This window comes from Pagrus pagrus (genome assembly GCF_965226575.1).
Source record: "Pagrus pagrus genome assembly, chromosome: 1".
NCBI lineage: Eukaryota > Metazoa > Chordata > Actinopteri > Spariformes > Sparidae > Pagrus > Pagrus pagrus.
The window spans coordinates 4618184-4644232 of record NC_140185.1 but is presented as its reverse complement, the minus strand read 5'-3'; the positions used below and the strand labels follow the sequence as shown (position 1 = coordinate 4644232).

Sequence of the window (26049 nt, the reverse complement as noted above, 5' to 3'; positions counted from 1 at the left end):
CTGCCGATTAAACAACAAATGATTTTGAGTTATTTTTAGGATGTATTAAGAACTTTGTGACCAGAAGCAAAAGACGAGTAAGTTCTCTCTCAGTCCAATGGTAGCTCAACAAAGTCGACAGAAGTGTTTGCCAGTGACTCCCAAAACAACATGACCGTTGTACAATAGCAATTTGGTTAGATTGAGGCAACAAACTTCTTAGTTAGGGTTAGAGTTATGTACGTAACTTTAAATGTACGTTCTACATGCGTCAGCTATTTCACTAAAAAAAAGAATAAACTCAAGAAAGAAATAAGTGTAAATATGGGTCATAATAACCTTACCAGAATGGGACCCTACTCAACATGACTACAATGTAATTTGGACCCTGCCTGACTAGCAAAGCAGATTTAGTCTTTGTTACAAAAACCAGGTTGACCTGTGACTTCTAAATGGGGGGTGAGTATCATCTACAAAGGACACTATGGTCCTTCAGTTTGGAAAATCAGACCAACAACCACACAGAACCTCGTCTTCCAGATCCAGATCACACCCCTAGTTGTACTGCAGGGGAAGGTCCTCTGTGCAGACAGAACAGGGCTTAGATGCCCAGCCATGGATAAGGTTTTTTTTTTTTGATAAAGAGCCCCCACCACTACCTCACCCCACCTCTTCTCCTTCCTGATGCCTCCTCCATAAACAATGAAAAGTTAATGAAGAGGTAACTTAATGATGTAATGAATATAGCAAAGCCCAAGGTCAAAGCTGGCTACAGTCTGGGCACAAGACAGGGCCAGGTGATAACACATGGTTTTATATGCCTCTCTGTCTCACACTCATACACACACAGTCTCAGTATTCAGGCAGATGTAGATCTAAATATTATTTGTCAGCTGGCATTGAGAGAACAGTTTGATTTGTCTGCAGTTATACACTTTATAGCTTACACGTGTGCATTCGTAAATGGTAAATGGCTACATTTATAGCACTTTTATCTAAAGCAAGGATTTTGCAGGTCATTCCCCCACCGACACATCTATGGCAGTGAGCTGCCATGCATAGTGCTGGCCTGACCATCAGGAGAAACTTGGGGTTCAGTGTCTTCTGTCCCAAGGACATGTGGAGACAGGGATTGAAGTGCCAATCCTGTGATCAGTGGACGACCTGCTCTATCTCCTGAGCCACACACACTCACTGTATGTTGTGTCTAATAGAAGGAGGGGTGTGTACTTATGTAGGTAGGGACTGGGGGATAAGTGTGTTTGAAGTACTGTGGGTAGTTAGAGTAGAGTGATGTTTATGCATGTTTTTAAGTTTCTCTGTGCATTTGCAGCTGTATGTATTTGTGGCTTTTGCATTCTTTCCTGTGTGCACTTGTGTGTGTGTGTGTGTGAGTGAGTGAGTGTATGTGGGTATGACAGTACAGGGATTTGTTCTGATGTTGAAGCTGTTGATTAAAAATTTAATAGGTTGGAAAGACACAGTAGAGAGTTTGGCGGAGCCAGGTACGATCAATAGAGCTCTGGTGAATGGCCACTACCCCTACTTGTTGGGCTGGAGAGCACTTGGGAATGTGTTTGTGTGTGAGTGTGTGTGTTTGTGTGTAAGGCAGAGAGACAGTGTGTGTGAGGTGTGAACGTTCAGCCTTTAAATAGTCAGTAAACCAATTCCATTTTAAAAAGATGCTATTTTCCTCACAGTGTAGCACTTTTGCTTTGAGTTTTTTTTGTTTTTTTTCGAGCACCATAGCCCCTGTCAGAAAAAGTTTGGATTTGTGTAAGTATCTGTCTGATATTGCCAACCCAATACATCTGATTTACTGGGAAAAGAATTACATGCCTAAAATCAGAAGAGGAAGGGGCAAGGACAGTGTATAGGAAAGTGGGAAGGTGATATAAAAGGAAGGAGAGGATAGGAGTTCTTAGTGTGTGGGTTATCCAGCAGCCAGGTGCTCTCTGCCTTCGATCTGTTTGGCCTCCACCAGGCTAAAGAAGTGTCTACACCTCACTTTATCCCCTTATAGCCTCTCACACCACAACATACGGGGGAGGGGAAGAGGAGACCAGGGTAGGGCTGAATGGAGAGGATGGAACAGGAGGAAAGGCAAGGAAAGGATGGTAAGAAGGACAGAAGAAGGAATGAGGATGTGGGAGTGAACTAGGAAGAGACAGATTATTGCACACAGTTATTGAAAGCCAAATAACCTGTATCCTCATAGTACAGGTTCACTAGCTTACAAGGCGTGGCAAAAAACAAACTGCACTGAAATATGAAGGATTCCGACTAAGATTAACAGACTAGCTAACTAGCTTTGATAACTTACATTTTTATAATGTTAGCTAGTTATCTGGTCAGAGGCTATATGCTTAAGTAAAATGTAGCGCTGCATTGAGGCATCACAGTGAATAGATGCAGTTAGCTACAGTGAGTATACAGCATGGGTCATGCTGGTGGATTCCTTTCAGAATAAAATCATTTTGCAGATTCCTCCTTTCTCACTTATATCCACAGGGAAAATAAGAATCTTTTCTCATCTGTATTTGTATTTGTCTGTATTTCTCATCATGATGATGACACCGAGTTTTTAATGCAGTGCAGCTTTCTTTAGTGGCAGTGTAAAGTCTTGTCTTGTTCTTCTGTGAAGAGATTCTTTGATTTAAAAATGTTTAAAGGTCATATTTTATGTCCCTGTGTAAGTTAGACATGAGGGTATCAACAGCCACTAGCCAGCATTAAGGTGCTGTTGTTCAACTGATGATCTTCACTACTGCTACTTGTAGTTAGATAATCTGACCACAACTCGCTTTCTAACATAATTAGGCTTGAAATAATCAGGTTTTACGATCATTGTTCATTCGAATGTGAAACTTGAAGCGAGGGTCTGACCTCTGACCCCTTCTGGCCTGTATTTGGTGAATAGATTCTTGGGCACCGTTTTTCCTGGGTACCCGATTTAATCGGTCTGGCTGATTATCAGGGCCGATATTCAGCATTTGTCCCATTATCGGTATTGGTGTATTTTATTTCTTTCTTTTTTTTAAGAAATTAATTTTAAAATGCACTGATTTGGCTCTGATGCAGTATTCTTTCTCTGTTGGTGGTCACCAGTGTTCTCAGCGTCCACAACACTATCTGATCTCTAGAGTAATAGAATAATTTGATTCTGCAAAGTAAGTAGTTGTTAAATTGATCAATAATGGAGTCTAGTGAAAGTCTTAAGTAGCAGAAAATGGAAATACTGGAGGGAAATACCTCAAAATTGTACACATGTACAGTACTTGAGTAAATTGTAGTTCATTACATTCCATCACTGGTTATTCTCAAACTAAGATTTTTATATAAAAAACATATCGGTCGAACCCTAATACTGGCCCACAACCTTTGTCATGAATCATTCTCTCCCCCTCACCGGTTTTTCCTGTCAATCTCCTCTGTGTGCTAAAAGCAGACTCTACTAAACTTAGCATCCCCAAGGCAATCTGTGATCCATCTGATCCGCTGGACAGCAGGCATGGTAATGCACTGGCACTGTAGAGCACTGTAAGATATTATATCATAATATTATAAGCATGGATGCTTTATTATTAGATTATAAGAACAGAATATCTGCGGTGAGTGTTTTATGAAGGTCAAAGAATTGAATCAGAAATATTTCACCGCTGACCTAGACCATTTTGCATATCATATGTGTATATATATATGTGTGTGTGTGTATATATATGTATATATGGTTTGCATCCCTGTTTTTAAACCCTTAATACAGCCTGAATGTGGTTTTAATATGCATTCATGGTTTATGTCTTATGAGGGACGCTTTAACCAAAATGTGCATAAGACCTCACAATGAAGATAAGATACATGAGCTATATTGTCTTTGTTTTCCATGTAGGTTTGTCTTCCAGCCAGGGTCACACACAAAGAAAAACAAAAGACAGACAGACAGACAAAAGACAAATAAGAAGTGCTGTAATGTGTGAAAATGTCAACTCTATAATGTACATTTCTGCAAATCACGGGTATATTGAAACTTTACGTTTCTTAAGGTACAGTTTTTAATTTTGTGTTGCGACATCGCTGTGGTTGTGCTCAGCTTAGATTTAGGCCCAAAAACCACTTGGTTAGGGTTAGGAAAAGAACATGTTTTGACTTAAAATACCTGTTATGGTCACGACAAATGTGGCTGAAGATGTCCTGACTTCCCATTATAAATATCCTTTTTTTGTTGCTAGAAACGCAGCTGTCAATTGTCCCGAGGGTGTCATCCAGTGGTGTCACGCTTGTAAATGTTGAAACTCAGTCTTGAACTGCGGTCATTGGCTTTGTAGCCTTCTTACCTTTTAGTCGATCACTGTCTCCTCCACCTCCAAATAGGACAATCAGGTCATAGATATGTAATATGAATGTGATAAGATATGTTTCCTAGAATTGTCAATATCGTACATTGCTTATAGCATTGGTTTGCAGAAACGTTCTTTGCCAACATTTTTTCCTTATGACTGCTAATGCTAATGCTAATGAGCCGATGGCCACATTTAAAACTAAGATTTTCATCATTGTGAAACCACTATATAACCATCATCATGGGTTAAATTGTGAAATTTAGCCCTAGAAATAGTCAATCACAAAATGCAAGAGCATGCTCAACACATGTAGATTTTGATAGGATGCTCTTGTCGCACAGTTCAAGCTTTGCGTCGATAGCCTGCGAGAAACGCCTGTGTATGCTGAGCGCAGTGTTAACTCCGGGTCATTTTGACAAGTGTAAACACTCAGTCTCACCATCAAATTCCATTAAACACAAACACACACTCCAAAAAGAAGCCCCCAAGCAGCGGCATTAAACAAGTGCTCTCATTTGGACATAAATAGTGTGATCTTACTCTCATAAATCACTCTGAGATTGTACATTTGGCCTGGGCAAAGGCTTCAGGTTTGCACACCCCTTCTGTAAACAGGTTCTCTTTCAGCCTCTCACAACTTCAGTACAGAGTCTTTGTGTATGTGTGTGTGTGTGTGTGTGTGTGTGTGTGTGTGTGCAAGGTTACCGTGCTTGATCCATTTTAAAAAGAGTCTTGCTGTAATCAAAAATAATAACCGCTCAAAGCGTAAACTCTTCCAAAGCCCCCCCTCTGCACCCCCCTACCCTCCCCTTGAAGTATGAAATAATATTCTGTGTGTGGGCCCTGGCCGAACGCTGAGAACGCAAACATTTCACAATAAAGTTGTTTAAATAAAGGCCTTGGCATAGATGGCTGGGAGATAGAGGACATGCTGCGTTAATTACAAGCGCCCGTTAAAATAAACCGCCGGTATAAAATATGACTCTCTCCCTCTCCCATTCTTGGGGATTTGAACCTATAAAATGTCAGCGAGGTGTGTACCTCAGATGTGCTGTTTGGAGACCAAACACAACAGCAGTCCTTCTGGTTGGAGATTGGAAAAGAGAGATAGACAGACAAAGAAAGAGAAAGAGGGGAAGGGGGGCAAGATCCGCAAAAAAACACAACAGATCTCTACAATCAACAAAGAAAGCAGTGTTTACTCTGCATTTAAAGACTTATGAATTCTTCTCGCCCCCGCCTTGCCGTTGCGTGGCGTTAACTGAAAGGGAAAATAGCCCAGTTAAGCACTCGGTTTATTATTCTTCAAACTCTTGTCTGAAAAGTAATATGCTTTAAAGGCACAGTAAATGTACTGGTGCTCTCCCCTCTGTATCTGTTTCAGCCTTTCCCTTACCAAGCGTAATGTGTGTGTGTGTGTGTGTGTGTAAGTGAGTAAAGTTACATTGCAAAGAGAGAGGCAGAGAGATGGATTATTTTTCCTGAAGCGTGGACTTAAGTTTCTGCTCTCTGCTGCTGGGTGGCCCACTCCTCTTTAGCCGTGTTAACATAAGAATAGAGGGGTGGCCAGGGGGTGAGGGAGGGGTGGGGTAGCCGGGTAGCTGGTTTAAATTATTCTGCGCCTCCGCTGCTGCATAGCAGGAGCTGTTGTTATCCACTTAGAACATCAGACGATTTGTTCCTTCTCCCTCTCTCTTCTCTCCCTCTCTCAACCCTGTGGGCGTCTTTATTCAGGACCCTTTGTACCAGTGTTATGTTATAACGCCTGTCCCGGCCAGGGTGCGCCTCGTTCCCTGCCACTTGTGTGCTTTTCCTATGCTGCAGTTTTTATTTCTGATAAAAGAAAAAATCAATAAACACAAAAATGACTTGTGTTGCTTGGAAATGTGGTCTCGCCCTGAAAAAGCTCCATATCTGATTTTAAAAGTCAGTTTTGTTGTTGTTTAGCAGGGTGATGTCCAACTGAGCTAAACTAATCAAGTGAAACATTCAGCCCCCATGAGGATTACCTCAAAAATTTAAATATCAAATGTTAACTCTCCGTACCGCAGGCTGTCATCCAAGCTCAGTGACGAGCGCTGTGACGCTTGCAGGCCCAGATGAGGAATGCAGTTATGAGGAGATATTTGTATACATTCAGCCTGCGCCTTGGAAAGCAGAGATGGTGGTTGAGCACAGCTTAAAGACATCTGGATGCGATGAAATGCCATTTGTCTAAACAATCAAGAGTCTTACCAAAGCCACCCAACGTGCGCTGTGCTTTTAGTACATACTTGTGCAATGTGCTTCAACAGAAAGCGTTATTGACAAATATTTCATTGCGACAGCCTCATGAGATCTCAAAACGAGTTTTTTTTTCTTTCGCGTCATTCCAGCTTTCTGCTGTAAACATAAAGCATTTGTGACGGCTGTGTACTTGAGGATAGATGGGATGAGATGAAGTTCATTTTGAAGGGGAGAAGGTGGAAATAAGGAGACACATAAAACCAGGTGGCATTTAATTATAAGCAAGAGTGAGGCAAATCAGTGAGATCGTAATCTAAATACTTTAATGTACTGCCTATTCTCATTCTCAAAAGAAGAAAAATGTTGAATAATAAATGCTCATATTTTGTGGTCGACCACCAGCTATCTCTGCAACAGAGCTTTCAAGAGAGCTTAAATAAAAGTGACTCGCAAAAGACACAAAATGTCAAAATGGATTTCTGTGCAGGCTAAAGACCCCAAATCACCAGACAAACACCCAATAAGAGAACGAGGCATCGTCCGTCAAAAGAAATGCCACACCTATAGATGTATTTGCTCCTTAATTCCATTTAAACAAATCATGTGGGCAGTCATGGAAGCCAGGGCTCTGACTATGCCAGTGGCGTGTGTGTGTGTGAGTGTGTAGTGGTGGAAGTGAAGGGGGCAGGCAGACATGACTGGGATAATAAGCGTCATGGAATCTAATCAGATTTCTAAGAGGAATTGATTGTTGTGAGGCAGCCGGTGCAGGAGTGGGGTTGACAATAAGCTGAAATTTAAGTGTTAATTTTTATGCTAATCCTCTGGCATCTCTGTGTGATGCAATTTGGTCCAGCAGCCCCTCGACTTTGCGCCGCAGATATGAAATTGTCCCGTGCACAGAGAAAATGTCAGCTTGCCAGACCCTGAAAGCTCGTAATTTATTAGGTATGTTTCTATTAGTATGTGTCACAGTTGTTAGGGAGCCACATGCGCAGGCAGGCAGCCACACCACCTTGTTCTCTCCCTCCCTTCTCCTCTCTCTCGTACTCTATGTCTTACTCTTACTATTCCTCCACCTCAACTCGCCTGATCCTCCTTTCTCCATTTGATTTTCTCCATCCACTTCTACAGCACAAACACACATTCACGCACACACACGCACAGTGGCACACACCATGCATGTTCTTAAGATGGTCTCGGCTCAGTGGCTGCTACACTGGGGCCTTAATGTATTATCATATATCGGGTGGTCCTTGCCCCCTGGACAAAAGGCTATTTAATACAATTTAATGACATTCCCAAGATTGGGGGGTAGGAGGGGCGGGGGGGATAGAGGGATAGAGAAGAGCGAATAGAGGAGAGAGGGAGGGAAGGGGGAAAGAAAAGAATAAAAAAAGAAAGGCAGAGGCCCAGATGAAAATAGCATCTGTGTTTTTCATGGCTCACCCAAGCAAACATTAGAGTGTAAAACACGTGACTTTCCCCCAGTCTTCTGTCTCTACCTGCAGTAAAATGTAACTAGGGGCCTTATAGGGGCTAAGTAGTAAGTATGAGTAGACTTTCAAAATACCTTTTATGTGGCACTTGGCCCAAGTAGTGGAGGAAATAGTCAGATTTTTCTCTTTAGTAAAAATATTAACCACAATGTCAATATAGCCTCCTCCATTTTACCATCACTCTTAGCAAGTCAAAGACACTTAAACTTTAGTTGTTCATTATATTGTTTTTGTTTTTTTTTTTAGCAATGATCACTCAATGTACAATTTTTAAACAATATTTTACATATATATATATTATCCATATATTGCCCAGTCCTACAATACACACTAATTCAATACTAGCTTCCATCTGATCCCGCCTCCATCCAATACATGAAAGTGCAGTGAAAGGGTGCATAAAGGGCACACAGGCCAGCACCCTAAAACCAATAAAACAACTGTCCAGGGTATGTTTTCTCTTTTCTGATTCAATTATAGAATACATATAACAGGCCTCAACAATTGGTGTCAAACATTGAGACATTGAGACCTTCAGTGTCTGGAGCCCCGACACAGGTGAATAATCACCGGCCACGACTGATGGGGTCACCAAAAATTAACCTTGTTAAGGTAAAAAAAAGATTGAGGTTTTCCTAAATATTGTCAAAATGTTGTTGATTCAAGATTGACATCAGACCGGACATTTCTGCTTTTTAAATGTTTAATCGAACCACATCTATCACTTACGTTAAGTGTTTGTTTTGTGTGTAAGCCTCATGACATTCAGATGAACGCAGGGCTCTGATGTCAAATTCTTATCTAGTATTAGAATGCAGCACTGTGTGGACTGTAAAAACATAGCCAGCGACCCCTTCAGCAATAGTTTTTCCTCCAAAACATTGCTTGGCCATATTTAATAATTACAAGGAGACAGGGCTGCCCAAACTTGTATTGGTGTTAAAACACACTGCTGATGTCACCACTAGTAACCACAGATGTCACCAAATCAGCCAGGACTGAAGTTATGAGAATCATGACTTCCTTTGTTATATTATTATAACTTTTTCAGTTTTCACTATTTTAGCTATTTGTTATTTTAGCCTTAAGAATTGTCTTTATTCATACATTGCCCTTCTTAAATACATACTGTAGGCTTACAGACTCTGAAGGACATAGCATAGCCCACTAGCTTCAGCAGCGTAGTACTTGCTGGTTGCTAGTCTTATGATGACAGGTGATTCTGAACGTCAAGTCTGGTTTTGGAATGGAAAGTTTGGAAAGTGCACCTGTATTCCAGGACACACTTCATGAGGCGCTGAAAAGGAAACTTGCAAAATACGTTCTGTAAGATCAAGAACATTTTAACCGAACACATAGCCTATAATTAATTAAACAAAGATCTTACCGCTTCTTGTGCTCCTCCAAATCAACACTGCAACACTTGAGGATCACGATGGCCACACAGTCTGTCGATTTTTTTGTATTTGGAAGCCTGAGCCTCTAATGCCTGCTTCCTTTTCTCTCCAAGCTTTTCAGCTCCTCCTTTACATTTTGACATTTTCAGCTGATCTCGCTGTTGTTGATGCACGTCTCTAGATTGTTAACGCAACAGGGGGCAGGCCAGGCCATTGGACAAATACATTTCCCAGCATGCCTTGCTTACATTTTGGGAAGAAAACCAAATTGAATAAATGGTGGATAGCCTATGCCTATACATTGTTTTTTTATTTGTAATAACACCGTTTGAGGACTTTCCCCTAGCCTGAGGAAAAATATAAACAGATAAAAAATAGAGTGTAACAAAAAAACAACCTTAATAGTGAAGTACAACCAGGGAAAGTGGTATATATAGCTGCTGGCTTGACACATTTAGAAAAGGTTGATAGATAAGGAACCTTTAACCCAGTTGATTGAGAATAATAAATAGTAGAAGGGAAGGCCGGTGAAGAGGAAAGCCAGGCCAGGTAGTTAATATTTGAAGGTTTTAAACTAAAATTCTTACATATAGCACCTTCAATACATGCTTGGGTGTTTAGTCTTTAATAATATCTCTATTTTCTTGGCTCATCATGGGATCTTTACATGAAATGTGAATTTTCAAAGTTATTACCAACTCTTTCTCTTCTTTTCTTAATAGAGTACCTTAGTGATTGTACATACTCTCCATCACCACTTGTTATTATTCAGTTTTGGTAAAGACGTCATCAGGGACGGAAAAAGAACCAGGGACAATTCATATGTTTTCATAATCTTTCAGTCGACACTCTTCTCCCTAGTATTCTATTCTATTCTATTCTATTCTATTCTTTTCTATTCTATTCTATTCTACTCTATCTTCAGTCTTCTCCCTCTTTATGTTTAAACACTGCTAAAATGGCTGTGCTCCGTGCTCATATGTTGAGTGGTACTAGAAAGCCAGTCAAAACTGTACTCAGTGGGCCCAGAAAACACACTGAAAGGTTTGGATGCAATTCACATATAGGTCAATTAAATGCAACAACATCTGCTCTCTCCCTACCATTTGCATATGGCATTCATATGTTAATGATGTCCCTTGTTTTTTTTTCTGCATGTGTGTATGTGCATGTGTGTTTGTGTGTGCTATTTGTTTCTCTCTGTGTGTTTTTTTCCTGTACTTCCTCCCCTCCTCCCATTCTCTTTGTATCGCCAAACAAAAAGAGATGCAGAAAATTTGGATTCATACTTCCCTTTTTGAGAAAAAAACCCGAGATACGCCCGTCCTATTTTCACTTCCTCTTGCATGACGATTAAAGGGGAGGTTAGACGAGTGCCACAGTTGTTCCATTGCCGTGCCCCTGATTTCGACAAGAAGCCCCTTTAACAGCAGAGAAGGCAAGGCCCTCTCTCTTCCCCAAGCAGCTTAATGCCTTATAAATCAATGATGACACAGATGGACTAGCGATAATCTATTTAGAATGCCTCACAGCAAATATTGTTGTGCAGATGATTAGACAGCCAGTTATTTTAACTCAGACCCCTAAACCCAATCTTCCGCTTATCATAATGCTCCTCAGATTTATAGTGGTAATTTGGGATTTGATATTTTTGTTATTTGAAATAAATTTGGCAACCACGACATGTACTAAATGGGAGAAATTAAAAGTGAAATCAGGTTGTGTCAGGGCAGTGTGTGTCTCCATGTTTGTTTGTCTCTGTGCATGTGTGTGTAAGACAGAGGGTGTGACTTGGGTGGCATGGGCAGCTTGTGAAACAAAAGGCATGAAGAGGTGGTGGTGTCTTTGCCAAGGCCATAATGATAAGGCATGTTTCCTTAAAGCAGGGGGAGACAGACCTTTAGCAGAATTGTGTCTCCAGGGCATTTTGTGTGTGTGTGTGTGAGTGTGTGTGAGTGTGTGTGTGTGTTAGACAGTCTAGTGACACGAGGGGGGTTAATGGCAATCCAGGGTCTCTGCCCCTTTTCATGGTCGATGGGTCTCAATTTAGCGTGAGGAGGAGGAGGGGGAAAAGAAGAGGAGGAGGAAAAAAGAGCAGAGGAGGAGTGCAAAAATGAAGTGGAGGTTGTCAGACGTGGCAGCTGCTCGGAGGCCCTGATAAATATAAGCCCTTATTGATCGGTTGAAAATGAAAGATCCCCGAGTGGCGTGCAGTATTTAGCTTCTTGTCTGCCTCGCGTCAGCGGTGGCCTTGCCCTGGAGGGATAGATTTTCAGCTGTGCCTCCGGGCACCGCAGCGCGCTGGCTTTGATTTCATCTTTAACCTTTTTCGGCTGCGTTCCCTTGACCTCTGCAGCACCGCTCGCTGAATTTGTTAGATTTTCATCTTGACATCAACCCCTCCCCACCTCATCTTCTTCTTCCTTTCCACCCATCACTGTCTTCCTCTTCATGCTGTATCCCCTGTCCATCTTCCTCAGGTCTATATTTCACTATCACCTCCTCTTCTAATCGCCCCTCCTCTGTTTCTCTCTCTAGGTGGCCATTCCAGCAAGCAGTAGTCAGTCAGGAGTGACAGTGAGAGGCCACTTGATCCCAACAGACAGGTTGCACTCCAGTATGCAGTTGGAGTGTTAAGGTGAGCACTCACACAGTTCATCCCTTAGCAGCAAAATGTCTTCATTTGAAGATTTTGCCCATTTTTCCAAACCCTGTATGATAGTTTCTTCCCACACTGTAATGATAAAAGAACAAGACACATACACACAAGTAAATGCACACATACACTCACACACTCCAACTGTTCGTCATTCACTCACCATTTAGTCTTATCCCCAAAGGCACTCTGTCTTAAACTAAAACACACACACACACACACACACACACACACACACACGCAAACACACAGACAGTCACACAGCTACAGTACACTGCTGCTATGTGCGCCGACAGAACTTGTAACAATCTGGATTGTGATAATCTATGATAATCATCCACCACATGCCACCTAAAAACGCACATGGGTGGCATTCAACACCCACACTGGCACATTGCTTCAGTGCATCTCGTCTCCCTCTGCCGCTCTCCCCAATGTCACTACCTCCAGCGTCAATGTCACCACTCTGCTCCTTATTTCTCTTTTATGTATGAGGAGGCTTGCGCTGTAACACGAAGGGGAAAAAGGAAGAAATCTTGAACAATTTATGTTTGGCATTAGTGTAATTGAATCCCACTCGTATATCAAAGTAAGAAAGTTGTGAGGTGTAGGTGATATAAATGCAAGGTAGGGATCCATGAAAACACAGATCTGTCCCTCCCCTTTTCCTTGTCTTCTGAACAATGTCTCCCATCTCTTTTTTTATTCTCTCCCTCTCTCCCCTCCTTTAGTGAGATGGACGATAAATTCCCAGCCAGAGAGCCAGCAACAGCTGTTGGCAGACAGGCCTGATATGAGAATAGCAGCATAGGATGAGCAGGCATTAAAAATTAATATGCTATTTAGCCTAGGTGTATTTTAGGTATTTGACATTTTCATGTCCGGGACAGACTAAATTTATTCATAGTACAGAAAAAAAATAAAAAAATAAAAAAAATAAGAAGAGAGGAATGGGTGTAGGGAGCGGGGGCAGGGGTGGGGGAGATAGTAAGGGATGCAGGGAACACTAAGTGACGGCCATTCTGGTTTTATGGTCACCCTGTTTCACCTTGCCTCCCACCACAGTGATGAGCGTGGGGGGGTTACACCTTTATGTCTGCTTCACAGTAGCACATGACGAGGCTGGTAGTAATGATCACACCACACATAAGTGGAAGCTGTTTTCCAGCGAAACTTCTTCACTTATATGAAGGTCTAGATCAAACATTGGAGTATGTGCAAGCAGTCCAGTAGGCTAACATCCAAATGATGATGATACAGTATCCTGTGTTAATGTTGAAAACATTTCAGTGCACTGTACTCCCTGCACTGATCTCACCGATATTCATTGCAGCAACATTCTAAGCTGATTACATAATGTTTTTTACTTTTCATGAAAACTGTTTGTCTTTTTGTGATATTTTAATATTTTAATTTATTTAGTATTGAAAGAACATTTTGCTGTTGGAGACTAGCCTCACTGGAAAAAACTGCAGTATTGCTCTCTGTTCAAACACCTAAATCCACCTTCATTTAGTTTAGCTTAAAGGTCTTTTCTCAACCTTGGCAACAGCACTTTAAAGCAACTATAAGGAACTTCCATTTTTTGTTGAATTGGCGGCCCCTGTGAATAAAAGCGGTATAAGCACCACTGCGTTGTGTCTAAAGAAGGCTAGTGCATGCATTTGTTTTTGGAAGTGAAAGAAACGCTGAACATATTTTTAACACTATTTTTATTTTTTACACAGCTGTTTGCAGGATGCATAGCGATGTGTTAATATATCTATTTGTGGCGATCAATAACTGTAAAATGATGACAGTGAAACAAAGTAACATTTGTTTTGGTGCCGTTCATTAACCAACCCAGCTGGCCACCAGCGTTATTAGAAGTTGATACTTGGTTGAATGTAGGTTGTGACGTCATCAAGTTGACATAGAATACTGACAAAATCTGACATTGTTTTTTGGTTGGTCTTAAGTCATGGTATTGAATAATGTCTTCCAGACATCTCACGCCTGTCATTTTGATGCAGAATACCAACATTAGTCGTGACGTGTGGTGACTAAAACATGACGTCTGCTAAATGTCATAATGGTGTTAAGTCACCAAAATTCAACATTCATCTTTCCAACATCTCTCCAGTGTTGGAGGGTGACGTCTAGCCACGGTTGGGTTTTGATGTTAACCCAGTTTTCATTTGCGACTAAAATGTAACATCTTTCCTAGAGTCCGTCTTTCTGACGTTTCAAGTGATGCATGGTACCAGCTAGGTAGCTTATATGTAAGCCTACACCTAACAGATTCAGTTGCTCAGTAACAGTAATGTTGTCGAGAAAGCTATAGCTATCAACATTCCCTTGTAATATGATTTCACAGGGAACCCACCCACGACAGTCATTAAGAATAACTATAATAACTGTATAGAAATGGTATTGTTAGCTTATGTAGGATATATAAAGGCATCAGTATTCAATTTACATTTTCATAACTAGTTAAAAACGCATTGAACCGTAACCAAGTAGTTTTTGTGTCTAACAAAACCCTAAGTAGTTATGGCAGATATGACAATGATCTGTTTTGTAGCAGTTTTGGAAGTCACAAACTATTTTGTAAGTTAGGATGTTTAATCTGTTAAATGTTCAAAAAAGAAAAAAACAAGGTTAGATGTTTGTACGATGGTTTAAGAAGATTTATCAAGTCTTTTGAAAGGTGTTAGAACAGCACACAGACATCACATTTTAATTCCAGGAGGACACTCTGTGAACATTGTTATGTGTAGTTTGGGTTGACACTGAACCTCCTGCAAGATAACAAAAGTGTTACTTTAGAGTAACAGTCATTTTGACAGGTGACAATGAATGTTTCCAAAGAACTGGAAGCCTAACACGTAAGCAGACATTTGGAGTTAGCAATTTGTATTAGTTTGACTCTTTTTGAAAATGAGGAAACCAAGATGTACAGAACAGTTGAGTTGCATGTTGATGAGGAACAAAAAAGGAATACTGTAGATATAGAGTAGCAATATCCAGCATTGTCATCCATCCAGATTAGAAACTTAAACGCCAGCTGTCATTACAGATAAGATACTCAGCAATGTAAACTTTACATTCTGTTCAATTGTAAACATGACTAAATGCCATTCTTTTGCAAAATACACCATGCACACAGAAATGTCTTAGATTTTGGTCATAAATTGATACCATTCGTTTTTATGTTGCATAAATTCCCTTTCCAATGGTCTAAGATTAGGAAACTTCTCTACTGCTACTGAGCCACTTTCCGCAGTCAAACATAAGACCCCTGGAGGTCCAGACAGCAAAAGTACAAGTCCCACGCTGAGCCATGCTAGGACAGTCCTCTCTTCTTATCACTCCCTCTCTCCATCTCTCTGTCTCTCCTTCTCCCTCCCTCCTTGGTGATTAATGGCTAATGCTGCTCTAGTACATCTCTATATCCCTCCTCATCCCTCCCTCGCTAATCGTTGTGAAATCTTAGACATGGCCTGGATTTGGCTTCCTGGCGAAAAAGGGGGGTTCGATTGGATTGGGGAGGGGAAGAATTTCCACCTCCCACAGCATCCATATTGTCTGTTTTTTTCATATTTGACTTTCTTCTTCCTTGATATGCCATTGACTTCCTCTCTTCAAATACCTTTAAAATAGCACATATTTTACACTTTACACTTTGTTCATCATAACTCTTAAAATGGCAAATGTTTGTCAGCAAGCTTTATTTTAAAAGTCTAACCGGACTTTGCATTTGCAACAGGTTGGAACACATTCACTTGACATCAGGGATATATTACTAGATCTATTTATGATGATAAAACAATACATATGTGTCATACATACTAACACTAAACACACTGTCCACACATTTCTATATCATTAAATGTTAAGTTTGCTAATGGCTTAGTTGATGTAAGCTGGTACCTAGGTAAGTTTATTTTCACAGAAGAGTGAGACCACACTAGGCGGAGCTCAAAGAATTCAAGTATTCTTTGCACATTATTTATAAAACACCCATGCAATCAAAATGCATTCACAGGGCAGACAACTAACCACTGTGATGTACTGTGATGCACAAGCCGTGTCTTGCTTTTACACACCGGCTGTTTTACAGAATCCAAAATATTCTTCTTCTTCTTCTTCTTCATAAAAAACGAGGAGGTGGATGTGGATGGCTGGGCAGTGGTTTATTTAAGCTTGATTACAATCTTTCTTTAACCCTTATCAAGCAGTTTTAGTTGCCCGAACTTGACCAAACCTTATCCAGATATGGGTTCCAAAAAGCTAAAAATGTTGAAGATTGCTTAATACAAAGTTAGTGACATTTAAGGTATTTCACAAAAAAAAATTCTGAAATCAAGTCCACTAGCTTTTTCCAGCATTTTGATGGTCAAGAATTTCCCACTCAGATTTATCTTGAAATGTGTACGTCACAGGAACTTAGGTACTGTTAAGTAGCCAGTAATTCTTCGAGAAGAGAAAGTACAGTATTAGTGTATGAAAGGGCTGAGATGACTGAAAGCTGGATTTAAACCCATGTAATTGCAACCACAGTGCATGCACCTGTGCTCACACACCAACCAGCATGTAACACTGTCACAACATTGCAAAATCAGTATCACTTCTCGTTGTCTTTATTTTTACCTCTGATTTAGCAGTTACTTCACCTTCCACCTCTCTCTTAATCATACCTTTCATTTCTCTCTTTTTCACCTCTGTCTGATAATTATTTCATTTCCTTTCCTTTTTTTCTACTTCCACCCTGCCTCTCGCCTCCTTCTCTCCATCTCTGTTTCTTCCACACTTGGCAGCAACTTCCCGTCACCATACAGCTCAGTACTGTATATACGCTCACTGTTATTACCTTGGGGAACGTTTAGCAGCTCTGTGTTTAACACCATATAACCTCCGCTACATCAGCTGCGGCAATAGAGAGAAAAACCTGGGAGGTGGAAACCAGAGACGGCTTGTGTTAGGCGAGCGTTCGACTGATCACCACAATAAAGACGAGAGAGAGAGAGAGAGAGAGGGAGCATGTGACAAGCCTGCTTTATTTCAACCTATTGGATGATCAGTGACTCTTAAGGGGAGGGATAATTTCTTGCGATATCTCTCACTACAAAGTAAATAGAAATCAAAGCCCTTCACGCTCCAAGACAGAAGCACTATATGAAAAAAAATCTTAACAACCTCCTTCATTTCAGCTCTTTCTTCTGTCTGTACTTCCCATTGATTTCACGTAACTGGTGTTAAGTGAAACTATTTAAGAGGCAATGAATCCACTTGACTTTCTGTCTCGGAGGTAGGGGGTGATTGGCTCGCCGTATGGTCAAATAAAGCATCTAGTTAAACTAGTACTTGTGTTTTTATTATTCCTAATTATGCGATCAGACTTTCTTTGATATCCAATCAACAAAATTAAACATTACATTAAGACATCAAGTTAAGTTTCTCTTTTTTTCCTGTTCAGTTTGCGTGGCGTTGTGGTTTTTTAAGTCTCACAATAGCCAATGTGCCTTTGAGTATGCAGCCTCTTGGTAGATTACTGTCACTCCCTATCATTCAAATATCTCACCCACCCTTTACTAACATATTGTACACATCAACCAGCCACCCCCCTCTCCCTTCACATCCCCACTGCGGCCCGCTCATTCCCCTTCTCCCTGATAGGGATCTGTGGGCGTTGATGCCAGTCTCAGAGGAGTTCTAGTGGGGGTAGGGGGGCAACTTGACAGATAACAGGACTACCAAAAGAGTCAAAACCGAGTCATGTCCATGTCCATCAATGTGCTTGTCCACAAGTCAGTGCACGTAGACCAAACATCGACAGCAGCTCGGGGAGAGGGTTATTATAATGGTGATTATAAAAAGAAAAAAAGATTTAAAGAACGTTCGGGGGGATTGGGCGCTCAAACAGGAGCTCACACACACACACACACACACATCTGCACAGAGGTTTCTCTCTCCGTCCCATCATCCTCCCAGGATATCAGGTTGTAATTGATATATGGGCTTGGCTGTCACTCCCCCACCCCACTCTCCTATGTGTGTGTGTGTGTGTGTGTGTGTGTGTGTGTGTGTTAAAGTAGACTTATCTAGATTGCACCCATGATTCTTCCCATTGGCCTCTCTTTGGGCTGACCCACCACTTCCCGTGTTGGATGGACAGAGACGTATGAGTGGAGGAAAACACTTAAAAAAAAAAAAGAAAGAAAAAGAAGGTGCATCATTTCACAATTCCACAAAAGGCTTAATGTGTTATCAAAGTAACTTCCAGCATATTAGTGACAAGAAGCCCCAACCCCCTCATATCCTTTGTCCCCCCTCTCAGCGCCTGCCGCCTCCCTCTCCTCCTTTGTGGCATTGCTCGCTCGCCTCGGCAAGCTTCCTGAATTAAACTGCCGGCTTCCTGTTCTTTTATATGCACGGCCACATCTGGGGCGCCCGCTCGCAGGGCCCCGCCGCTTAATAACAATCACCTTCCCTTTCACTCGGCCCTGATTGTTTCTAATTCGCCCTGACAGATAGTAGCTGACAAGCCGCCCGCGCCTCCCTCCCTCCGTGACCCGAGCTCACTCAGCACACTTATAAGGCCTGTCATTTTTAATATTTGATTTTCACTTCGTAAAAAGTTATGTGTTTTAGAGCTGCCACAACCACAGCCACCATCACTCCCCCACCCCCCCACCCCCACCTCAATCGTATGATGAAATCAGTATTTAACTGAATCCACGTTCGATGGCCATCCCTCCCTTCCCTCTCCCTTCTCGGCCCGCTTTTTTTCATCCTTTTTTTTTTAAGCCTCCTGCTCTCCATCTCTTCCTCCTCTCCTTTCATTAATTGTCTTTCTCTCTCTCTGCCCTCATCATTTCCACCTTCTCCTCTCTTTCTGTCTCTTTTACTCAATCTCTTCTTTAGTTTATGAAGACAAAGCAAGTGGCAGAATGTAGCAGCGGGACTGTACAGATTCATATGTAAGCCAGTCTCTAACCCGTAGTGAGCCACCTTTACAGCCACATTCATCCAGGCGTACACAGTATAAAGCCACACGGCTAAGAACAGAGCTGTGTGTATTGACAAATAACCGGTGTCCACAGCCGTCCGTCAGACATTCAGCTTACTGGCTTCCAGTGTTATTTGCTTTCCATTGATTCCCATTAAAGGTATATAGAGCCATGTAAAATGCATATCAGGTAGACCAATCATTAAATGAGAGGATGGATTCATCGACAGCTTGACGGATGACATTTTGCCGAGCGATCCATATAGGCCTTCAATAAAAACACAATTTGGAGCTTAAGACAAAGGAAAAAAGAAAAGGGGGCATTTAAGATGGAGAAGGAGAGAAAGACAATGATTAGAAGATGGATTCACCAGTACACAAAACCCATCTTCACTACTGTTCAACACATTGACACAATCTCGATCAAAACACCTTCCAGACCACCACTCATTTTGACTGATGTTAGTATGATATCCTGGTGCCATCGGTGAAAGCGTTGACAAAAAAGCACTGAAGTGATTTTCAGAAAATATACAAAGGTATTTGTGACTATTCTTCCTACATTGTTTTCCTACATAGCTGTTTGACATTTGCTTTTATTTGATTGTCGGTATTGAAACTAGACAGGACAAGTTGTTTGAATCTGGCTGGGAATCAAACTAGCATTCAGTGCTGATGCAACATGTCTTGATCCAGTTATGTAGCTAGACAGAAAAAAATATTGTATTGTAATATTTTAGTTTATCAAATTAATATATATACCTTTTAAGCATAGTAATATTACTTTAAATGAATTTGTACCCTACAGTATGGGATGAGTCTATTTTGTATTGTCTCTGTTTAGACTATGTCTTGTCTTAGATTGCGGATATGGATTATATCATGATCTGGCAGTCTTCCCTTTTTCCTGGTTTTAAAGGCTGCAATACAGTGAAATGATGTTATTTTACAAACTTACCAGACAGTTCTAAATGTTCCAATACTTGTCTTTACCCACTTTATATCCTCATTACTGGTGATTATTTATGGAATACACACTATTTTACAAATGGATGAAATAAGTACACAGAAGACTTCACCGTAAGACCAATAAAGCAATGGGATTTATGAGCGGTTGGCTCAGTAGCCAATCAAGACCTTAGACAGCTGTCCCTGTTTCTCAACTGATCGTTGCTTCGCGAGGAAAGAGAAAGTCAGATTTAGTAGCTATGTTGAGCTGTTGGATAGAGCGTGGTTGCTTTTCATCTGTAATTGCTGATTATATTCAACATTATTCGAAAGTTCTAAAGAGTCAAAGCTTTGTGCACCACACTAGATGAGAACAATAATAATAAGCCGCCACCTAAGTTCATTTACTGTGACCACAATCTTTTTCTAACCTTAATCACATAATTGCCATGTGCAAATATTGTACAAAATAAAAAGTTGGATGTATAAAAAAAACCTTGTTTCGAACATGCAATATCAACATTGTTGTTTGATGGTAGAATAACATCATTGGCCAATGGTTTCCAGAACTGTTACAAATCACCTGTAACACATATGCATGAGAGTTAAGGAGGCTGCCTCTCCCCTCATTTCCTGTCATGTCTCTACTGTCCACTGTCATGTGAAGGAATAACTTCAAGGTTACTCATGGTTAAAATGTTGTTTCTCATCTCAAGCACCCTACATATCACCAGTCATCAAGACAGTAACACCGCAACAAATATAAGATCATCAGATAAGTAAATCATCCACCAACTCTGCAAAGACTTTTTTTCTGCCATTGCAGTCAGCTTTGTGTACCCAAACATTGTCTAACAAACCCCCACCCCTCACTCACCCACACCCACCCACCAAGACATACTATTTCGGGACCCCGAGGTGCCCGGGGCGCACCCACTGCCATTCTCCGTCTTTACCCAACGACAAAAACACAACTAATTGGAGTACCATTGCATGTTTTCACTAAAGGCACAATTTAATTACATTTGAGCTGGGAATGAGTATTTTGGGAATGTCTGTATGTTCATTCAAACAAATCGAGCGAATGAAAAGCAATATTTGTTTTGCTTTGATTAGCAAACGGGCAGGGTAATTTGTTAAGGAGAAAGAGTGAGGGCAGAAAATGTTTAACCCCAAGCTTTCCAGTGGTGGACTGCTCTCACGCACGCATACACACATTTCATCTCCTCCCTAAACGATTGCGCCCTTTCAGTCCCAAACATTAATGAACTTATGCTCCTGGCTTTGACCTCCCTTTTCTGCCCTCTTTTCCCTATTTCTTCTCCTTTTTGTTCTTCCTTTCTTTCTCCCTCATCCCCAGCCTCTGTCCTGTGGTCCTCCTGTTCATAAATCCTTTATTAATAACTCAGTGAATAATGTAAAGAGTATTGTTTTCTCCAAGGTTGTATTAATAAACATGAATGAATTTATTTGTCTTCACCAAAGCATGATTAATGCACATTAATGTCTGGATATTGCTCACTCTGCCCTGCATCACCAAGCACATATCACTCCCACCCCCACGCCCACACTGTCTCTCCCACCAAAAAAGAAAAAAAAAAGACCTATCAACATTAAATATTTATGGCATAATATTAATGGTTTTGTAAAGAAAATAACAAGTTATTAATCCTCTGATTAACAACTGATTAACCTTTTTTATTAAACACGTGATCCGTGCATCATCGACTCAGGATATGTCGACTGACTGCGCTGCAGAATAATTATTTTTGTGTCTTTTCTAATTGCAAAAATCGCTTGGCTGAACTATATGTGTGTGTATGTGTTTTTTTTTTTCCTTTGCCTTGACACATGCACAGATACACCACTCACACTTGTTCAAACAACACGAGATGTATGTAGCCCCAGATTACAATAAGGGATAAAGGAGAGGAAGAAAATAAAACATACAAACATAACTGGCACATTCTTTCACATTGAGGGAGAACAAGAACAGGGCCTAAATTTAGCTGCAGATCTTTTTAAAACAATGGGGTTTAATTCACATATCCGTTTATTCTGCAGTCACTGGCATGGGGTGGGAAAGTGGAGTGAAAACATGGCTGAAGGACAAAACATTTTCTCTCATTTTTTTATGCCTCTGCTCATCTCAAAGCTATTGTCTGTGTATTTTTAGTTCTTGTCAACTGAAAGACAATTATGTTGTGTTTTCTGACATAATGACACTGACTTCAGATTGGAGAAGACTGAATTAGACACAGCTTGAATCTGTAGTTCAAATCCACCTCGTGTTTTTTTTAAATTTCTTTTATATTTTAGTACTTTTTAAAATGGTTCAGTGTTTGGCCAGTTTCCAAACACCATTGCTTATGAATACAAAGATAAGTGGCAGCTGAATGGCGAAGTTCTGATGTCAGACATTTACTTCAGCTCATCAGTGCACCACTTGGAAGCCAATCAATCTATGTTCTTAAAGGTTCAATGTGTAGGATTTATGGTTTAGTGTTGGAATTGGTGGTAGGGCAGGTGTGGTTATTAGAAAATAATAATTATTGATAGTGTAGTGATTAAAATCAAATTAATCAAAATTAATAAAAAATAATAATCAAATCATTAAAACGAGGCACCACCCTGGAATCAGGGAAAATAACCAGACCGAAAACAGTCTGAAAAGAAGGGTTCACTTTAAATGTAAATATTTGTAAAATATTTAGTATTAAAGGAACAGTGAAGGAAATGAGTCTGAGCACTGACCATCACAACCAGCGATTACCACAAAACATTTAAATAGAATATATTAATGTTAGCAAATTGTTCTCCATGCTCTTGAATACACACAAGACACTGTTCCAAAAAAGGTGGTGGTGCGACCATGGGACAACGGTTTGTTATAGCGAGGTCATTAACCATAAGTCTACAACAAGTCACTCATAAGATTATGTGTATTCACTCCGAACATATGTGTATGCTAGTGGAGAGAGAAAGAGACAAAGAGAGCTAACGCTCGGAGCGTAGCAAAGAGGGAGAAACAGCTGTGGAGACGCAATACTCGCCTTCCTATCACTCAGCGGCCAGTGAACAAACTCAGGCTCGAATCACCTTTGGCTGATCCTTGATAGGAATGCATCTTATAGTACGCTCACACAGCGGCAAAGCTAACACTTTAGCTCCACAGAGTCGACGTGGGCAAAGAAAATGGGTTAAAGCGGGCGTTTTCTGAGGGGAAACCGCCTTCTGCAGGGATGAGAGACTGGGGTTGCACAGCTCTTCTCTGGATCCGGAACGTGTTTGGTAAACACGGGGCAGTTTTGGCTCATCCAGACATTTGTGTGCTCCCTTTTTAGTAATGCTAATGCTTCCAACAACGCGTTACGATGGGACTGCGATGACACAGGCGTGCAGCTGTTTTTGTCTTCTCCGTGTATCCGGTTGCTGCGGAACTGACAATGCGTTCGGGTGCACTCTGAGACAATGGGAGATGGGAGTTTTCAAACCTGGGGGAACTGCGACGATCAGGCAGCACTTACTGGCCATTAGGGTCGGTGCACTTTCCTTTGCTTACCAGGCTTTTTTAGTATAAGGAGGCCACATTTAGGCTTTGGTCTACACACCGGCCGCCTTTTAGAACCATGTGGTGAGTGTCCCAACATATGTTTCTAAAGTAGCCTAGCACAGACAAACGCTGGCTCGAAAGAGGGCCTTTTCACTTTTTTTTTGTTTTTTTTGCACTTTTAGCAGCCACTGTACAGAGGGTGAGACTACAGGTGTTGCATCGGCAAGTAAACATCATATTTTGCCTTGATATACCTGCTTTTGACACCACGAACTCTACTGGAAATTGTCCCGATATCCAGTGGTTTCACACTTACAAAAACACACACACACGTTGAAACACAGTTTTGAATTGTAGACACTGGCTTGTAGTTTTGTCGCCTGTAACTTATAGAACAAATAGAATCATTGGGCCCCAGGAAGGTAGGGAAAAAATATTTTAAAAATTACAGCACTACTTGCTGCCTTCAATCTTTGTTGGAATTGTGTTTAGCTCACTGCAGAGCTGTGCACCTACACACATGGTGTATAGAGTGCTTTATCTAAAAGATATTTGTGTCCTTATTTGGCAGCACAGTGAAGGTAACAGATTTATTTTTGATTCTTAGTCATAGTTATATTAATAAAGTTATTACAACCAAACACATTAATTAGTCTATTTTGCTCTGATGGTGCAAATCACATTGACTTTTTGAGGGAGCTGTCTTGACGCACATAGAGACAATAGATGTGAAAGGCATGCTGTTTGGATTTTCTTTCTGTAAAGGGAAGCATGAAGTGTCAACACACAGCTACATTTCCTGCAACATTTTTCCTGCGACTTTATAAAACTGAGCTCCTCACATCAACTAACCCCTTTAATTTAAGTCAAATCTTTGTTTAAGCTTGCCCCCTCAGCCATTTATTTTTACTTTGTTTTCATGCCTTTCTGCCCATGCACCCTTGCTTGCCATATTTCAAAGCTGAACTGGGCTTTTCATTGCTTTGTTACTCTCCCTCCTTTTCTTATTTTCTCCCTCTTTCTTTTTGTCTCCCCCCTGCTGTTCCAACCATCAACAACAGCCTTCACCTTCTCTAAACCATACGTCACTTTCTTACTTTTTCTCTCTTTTTCTCAGGTGAATTATCTCAACATTAGATTTTCTCAATTCTCTCTTGAAGAACATCTCATACTCTTAGTCTTTTTGTTATGTCTTTTAGCTTCCTGGGAATCCTCACAAGCCAGTTACACACCCAGACTAAAGGAAAAAAAACAAAAAACAATTCTTTGAACTTTGAGTGCTGTTTGTCCTAATTACAGATCATTTTATCCCTTTAAAAAAATCTACTTTTATTGTAATGTTGCCCTGGATGCTGATCCTACTGAGGTTCAACCTTATTTTACTCTCCTGGAACTCCCCTGTAGACCTGGATTCATCTCATGTATTCCCCACAGGCTCTCCTCCTGTGAGCGCTTTCTTTTTCTCTCTGTCTCTTACCGGCTCTATCTGTTCGTGCGCTCTCCAAATTTTCTCTTTTTCATTCATTTTTTTTGTTGTTGAAGAAATCATTTCTATGCTATCATTATAATGAATTACTCTGATCCCAAAAAATGCAGAAGGACATATGGTTTGGCCCAGTTTCTGAGAAGTGCCGGGTTCAGTCTTTGGTCATTCTGTGTAAAGAATGTGTGTTTGCATATGTGTGTGTGTGTGCGTGTGTGTGTCTGTGTGTTCATTCATTTACAAGTTGGATTTTCAGGGCCTCTTGGGAACTAGAGGGTATTTAAAGTGCTGCTCACACAGAGGTGGACTTCACAGTAATTAATAAAGCAGTAAAGGTGGTTAATTCTACTTTTCCGATCACTTTTTTAATCTTCTGTCCCTCTGTTCTTGAAACACACACACACACACACACATACGCACACACATACACACACACACACACACACACACACACACACACACACACACACACACACACACACACACACACACACTAACACACACTAACACACACACACACACACACACAAAGCAGCAGGTACATGAGCCTTAAGCCTCTTATGACTCCTTGTCTCCATGCAGTGCAGACACAACAGTGTGTCAGGGAGAGGTTTAGGCATGGTGCGGGCCTTCCTTAATTACTGAAGGATTGCTAAGCAGATACGACTGTGCTTTCACTGCAGTAGGTGCTGGGTCAGTGGCGGCCTATGGGATTAATTGTACACACCAGCTTCAATCAGAAAAAAAGGGAGACACACGTTCCAATAGAAGTTAAAGACCTTCAGCTTAAGTGTAAGACAAAAGGATAGAGTTTAAAAAGTACACCATATTGAGTTTTGATTGGATTTACATTTTTACCTATTAATCCAGTGTCATAAGTTTAGTATGAGAAGCATATGTTGAATGGACTATGATCCTACGTTGCCTTCAATATCTAGTGGCAACCTCCTATTGTCACAGAGGTTTTTAGACGCAAA

General features: G+C 40.9%; 1 protein-coding gene across 8 annotated transcripts in view; it reads left to right on the top strand.

The window, feature by feature from the left end:
* znf536 (zinc finger protein 536) overlaps nt 1–26049 on the top strand; it is a 228412-nt gene that overhangs the window by 67717 nt on the left and 134646 nt on the right. For all 8 annotated transcript variants that reach the window (XM_084349077.1, XM_084349074.1, XM_084349073.1 and 5 more), the window contains one exon: nt 11980–12079. The gene's annotated coding sequence lies outside the window, so the exon portion shown is untranslated. The remainder of the gene's footprint in view (nt 1–11979; nt 12080–26049) is intronic.